Raw genomic sequence first — 6,314 nt, forward strand, 5'->3', positions numbered from 1 at the left:
TATCAATTAAAGCAATATAGGTTTTTTGAAAATCTCCAATTTGAAAAGTAACTGGTGCATACCATTTTTGAAAATTAATTTTATTAATAACAGTGATAAAATCATCATCATCCCCATTAACTTTCTCTTTTCCCAAAGAAAGATTTTCTTTATAGATGGGGTTTTCTAAAATAGATAATTTTGTTTCAAGTTCGAAATCTTTGATTTCTAAATGCTTTAAACTATTTTTGATAGAAATGATGTCTTCTTTGATTTTATTTATTTCAAGTTGAAGATCTTTGACCGAAAGAGTTTGATTCTTAATAGGAATTAATTTAGAAGTCATTTCTTTGGAAGAGTATTTTTCTAATAATTTTGAAATATTGAAAGGTTCAATTTGAGGAATTGGAATACTTTCTTTGTTTTTAGAGGTAGAGGTTTCACCCAAAACCATAGTTTTGAGTTTCAAAAGGGTTTCTCTTTTGATCTCTTTATCTTGGATTTTGTCAACGAGATCAAAAAGAAATTCCACATTTTTCTCTTTATCTGTTAAAACATTAATGCATTTGATAGGAGAGGAAGAAATCGAAGATTCAGAATCAGAAGTTTGATCATTAATTTGTAAAATTTCGTCATCTTCCTTTTCTGAAGAAGAAGAAGAAGTAGACTCAGGGGTTTGTAATAATATTTTGGATATTTTATCTCCTAGCTCAGAGTCGTTAATAAATAATTCTTGAATCTTTTTCTTTGTGGTACAAGCATTTGCTTTATGTCCAGGTTTTCCACACGAATAACAAAAGATTTTGAAAGCTTTGTTTGATTTTCGGAAATTTCCGAAATTTTTCTTTCCTCGTTTCTTTCGATAATAAGAAGGATAAGAATTTTTATTTTTATCTTTTGAAAATTTAGAAAATTGTTTTTTAATTTTCTTTTTTGTAGAGGGAGCTCTAATAGCTTCCATACCAAATGCTTCACAGAAACATCCAATTTCTTTCCTAGATTGTTTCTTTTCAGAGGTATATTTGGCTTGGAGTTTGAGTTCTTCACATAAAGAAAGACCTTCCTTTTTAATGAAAGCGAAAAGTCCTCCATAAGTAGTATTATTAAGAGCTTGTTCTTTATCTGTATCATGTTCAGCTATTTTTCTAAAAATTCTTTGAGCAAATAATTTTGGTAGTCCTGATATAAATTTTTCTTTCCAAAAACTTTGATTGCAATCTTGTCTTTGTAAAACATAACTAAAGAAGGTATCTTTATACCATCTATAGTCACTTAAAGTTGGGCAACGTAAATTTTGTAAAATCGTTTCTCCAGAAGAAAGAGTTTGAGTAGGGTTACCGACAAAATGAAAGGCAATAACTATGATTAAGAAATCACAGCAGTCAGATTATTGATCCTTGTTCATTCTACATCGTTCATTCCACAATGCTCAATGATCCTTGTTCATTCTTCATCATTCATTCATTATTGATCATTGATCCTCGTTCATTCTACAATGCTGATTGATCCTTGTTCATTCTTCATCGTTCATTGTTCATTGATAATTGATCCTTGTTCATTCTTTATCGTTCATTCTACAATGATCATTGCTCCTTGTTCATTCTTCATCGTTCATTCTACAATGCTCATTGATCCATGTTCATTCTTCATCGTTCATTCATTATTGATCATTGATTCTTATTCATTTTTCATTGTTCATTCTACAATGCTCATTGATCCTTGTTCATTCTTCTTCGTTCATTCTTCAATGATCATTGATCCTTGTTCATTCTTCATCGTTCGTTCTACAATGCTCAATGATCCTTGTTGATTCTTCATCGTTCATTCATTATTGATCATTGATCCTTGTTCATTCTTCATCGTTCATTCTACAATGCTCATTGATCCTTGTTCATTCTTCATCGTTCATTGTTCGTTGATCATTGATCCTTGTTCATTCTTCATCGTTCATTCTTCAATAATCATTGATCCTTGTTCATTCTACATCGTTCATTCTACAATGCTCAATGATCCTTGTTCATTCTTCATCATTCATTCATTATTGATCATTGATCCTCGTTCATTCTACAATGCTGATTGATCCTTGTTCATTCTTCATCGTTCATTGTTCATTGATAATTGATCCTTGTTCATTCTTTATCGTTCATTCTTCAATGATCATTGAACCTTGTTCATTCTTCGTCGTTCATTCTTCAATGATCATTGATCCTTGTTCATTCTTCATCGTTCATTCTTCAATAATCATTGATCCTTGTTCATTCTACATCGTTCATTCTACAATGCTCAATGATCCTTGTTCATTCTTCATCGTTCATTCATTATTGATCATTGATCCTTGTTCATTCTTCATCGTTCATTCTACAATGCTCATTGATCCTTGTTCATTCTTCATCGTTCATTCTACAATGATCATTGCTCCTTGTTCATTCTTCATCGTTCATTCTACAATGCTCATTGATCCATGTTCATTCTTCATCGTTCATTCATTATTGATCATTGATTCTTATTCATTTTTCATTGTTCATTCTACAATGCTCATTGATCCTTGTTCATTCTTCTTCGTTCATTCTTCAATGATCATTGATCCTTGTTCATTCTTCATCGTTCGTTCTACAATGCTCAATGATCCTTGTTGATTCTTCATCGTTCATTCATTATTGATCATTGATCCTTGTTCATTCTTCATCGTTCATTCTACAATGCTCATTGATCCTTGTTCATTCTTCATCGTTCATTGTTCGTTGATCATTGATCCTTGTTCATTCTTCATCGTTCATTCTTCAATAATCATTGATCCTTGTTCATTCTACATCGTTCATTCTACAATGCTCAATGATCCTTGTTCATTCTTCATCATTCATTCATTATTGATCATTGATCCTCGTTCATTCTACAATGCTGATTGATCCTTGTTCATTCTTCATCGTTCATTGTTCATTGATAATTGATCCTTGTTCATTCTTTATCGTTCATTCTTCAATGATCATTGAACCTTGTTCATTCTTCGTCGTTCATTCTTCAATGATCATTGATCCTTGTTCATTCTTCATCGTTCATTCTTCAATAATCATTGATCCTTGTTCATTCTACATCGTTCATTCTACAATGCTCAATGATCCTTGTTCATTCTTCATCGTTCATTCATTATTGATCATTGATCCTTGTTCATTCTTCATCGTTCATTCTACAATGCTCATTGATCCTTGTTCATTCTTCATTGTTCATTGTTCATTGATAATTGATCCTTGTTCATTCTTTATTGTTCATTCTTCAATGATCATTGAACCTTGTTCATTCTTCGTCGTTCATTCTTCAATGATCATTGATCCTTGTTCATTTATTATTGATCATTGATCCTTATTCATTCTTCATCGTTCCTTCTACAATGATCATTGCTCCTTGTTCATTCTTCATCGTTCATTGTTCATTGATCATTGATCCATGTTCATTCTTCATCGTTCATTCATTATTGATCATTGATTCTTATTCATTTTTCATTGTTCATTCTACAATGCTCATTGATCCTTGTTCATTCTTCTTCGTTCATTCTTCAATGATCATTGATCCATGTTCATTCTTCATCGTTCATTCATTATTGATCATTGATTCTTATTCATTTTTCATTGTTCATTCTACAATGCTCATTGATCCTTGTTCATTCTTCTTCGTTCATTCTTCAATGATCATTGATCCTTGTTCATTCTTCATCGTTTGTTCTACAATGCTCAATGATCCTTGTTGATTCTTCATCGTTCATTCATTATTGATCATTGATCCTTGTTCATTCTTCATCGTTCATTCTTCAATAATCATTGATCCTTGTTCATTCTACATCGTTCATTCTACAATGCTCAATGATCCTTGTTCATTCTTCATCATTCATTCATTATTGATCATTGATCCTCGTTCATTCTACAATGCTGATTGATCCTTGTTCATTCTTCATCGTTCATTGTTCATTGATAATTGATCCTTGTTCATTCTTTATCGTTCATTCTTCAATGATCATTGAACCTTGTTCATTCTTCGTCGTTCATTCTTCAATGATCATTGATCCTTGTTCATTCTTCATCGTTCATTCTTCAATAATCATTGATCCTTGTTCATTCTACATCGTTCATTCTACAATGCTCAATGATCCTTGTTCATTCTTCATCGTTCATTCATTATTGATCATTGATCCTTGTTCATTCTTCATCGTTCATTCTACAATGCTCATTGATCCTTGTTCATTCTTCATTGTTCATTGTTCATTGATAATTGATCCTTGTTCATTCTTTATTGTTCATTCTTCAATGATCATTGAACCTTGTTCATTCTTCGTCGTTCATTCTTCAATGATCATTGATCCTTGTTCATTCTTCATCGTTCATTCTTCAATGATCATTGATCCTTGTTCATTCTTCATCATTCATTCATTATTGATCATTGCTCCTTGTTCATTCTTCATCGTTCATTCTACAATGCTCATTGATCCTTGTTCATTTATTATTGGTCATTGATCCTTATTCATTCTTCATCGTTCATTCTACAATGATCATTGCTCCTTGTTCATTCTTCATCGTTCATTCTACAATGCTCATTGATCCATGTTCATTCTTCATCGTTCATTCATTATTGATCATTGATTCTTATTCATTTTTCATTGTTCATTCTACAATGCTCATTGATCCTTGTTCATTCTTCTTCGTTCATTCTTCTTCGTTCATTCTTCAATGATCATTGATCCTTGTTCATTCTTCATCGTTCATTGTTCATTGATCATTGATCCTTGTTCATTCTTCATCGTTCATTCTTCAATAATCATTGATCCTTGTTCATTCTACATCGTTCATTCTACAATGCTCAATGATCCTTGTTCATTCTTCATCGTTCATTCATTATTGATCATTGATCCTTGTTCATTCTTCATCGTTCATTCTACAATGCTCATTGATCCTTGTTCATTCTTCATCGTTCATTCTACAATGCTCATTGATCCTTGTTCATTCATTATTGATCATTGATCCTTGTTCATTCTTCATCGTTCATTCTACAATGATTATTGCTCCTTGTTCATTCTTCATCGTTCATTCTACAATGCTCATTGATCCATGTTCATTCTTCATCGTTCATTCATTATTGATCATTGATTCTTATTCATTTTTCATCGTTCATTCTACAATGCTCATTGATCCTTGTTCATTCTTCATCGTTCATTCTTCAATGATCATTGATCCTTGTTCATTCTTCATCGTTCGTTCTACAATGCTCATTGATCCATGTTCATTCTTCATCGTTCATTCATTATTGATCTTTAATTCTTATTCATTTTTCATCGTTCATTCTATAATGCTCATTGATCCTTGTTCATTCTTCATCGTTCATTGTTCATTGATCATTGATCCTTGTTCATTCTTCATCGTTCATTCTTCAATAATCATTGATCCTTGTTCATTCTACATCGTTCATTCTACAATGCTCAATGATCCTTGTTCATTCTTCATCGTTCATTCATTATTGATCATTGATCCTTGTTCATTCTTCATCGTTCATTCTACAATGCTCATTGATCCTTGTTCATTCTTCATCGTTCATTGTTCATTGATAATTGATCCTTGTTCATTCTTGATCGTTCATTCTTCAATGATCATTGAACCTTGTTCATTCTTCATTGTTCATTGTTCATTGATAATTGATCCTTGTTCATTCTTTATTGTTCATTCTTCAATGATCATTGAACCTTGTTCATTCTTCGTCGTTCATTCTTCAATGATCATTAATCCTATTTCATTCTTCATCGTTCATTCTTCAATGATCATTGATCCTTGTTCATTCTTCATCATTCATTCATTATTGATCAATGCTCCTTGTTCATTCTTCATCGTTCATTCTACAATGCTCATTGATCCTTGTTCATTTATTATTGATCATTGATCCTTGTTCATTCTTCATCGTTCATTCTACAATGCTCATTGATCCTTGTTCATTCTTCATCGTTCATTGTTCATTGATCATTGATCCTTGTTCATTCTTCATCGTTCATTCTTCAATAATCATTGATCCTTGTTCATTCTACATCGTTCATTCTACAATGCTCAATGATCCTTGTTTATTCTTCATCGTTCATTCATTATTGATCATTGATCCTTGTTCATTCTTCATCGTTCATTCTACAATGCTCATTGATCCTTGTTCATTCTTCATCGTTCATTGTTCATTGATAATTGATCCTTCTTCATTCTTAATCGTTCATTCTACAATGATCATTGATCCTTGTTCATTCTTCATCGTTCGTTCTACAATGCTCAATGATCCTTGTTCATTCTTCATCGTTCGTTCTACAATGCTCAATG

The sequence above is a fragment of the Amaranthus tricolor genome, chromosome 16 (assembly GCF_026212465.1).
Source record: "Amaranthus tricolor cultivar Red isolate AtriRed21 chromosome 16, ASM2621246v1, whole genome shotgun sequence".
Classification (NCBI taxonomy): domain Eukaryota; kingdom Viridiplantae; phylum Streptophyta; class Magnoliopsida; order Caryophyllales; family Amaranthaceae; genus Amaranthus; species Amaranthus tricolor.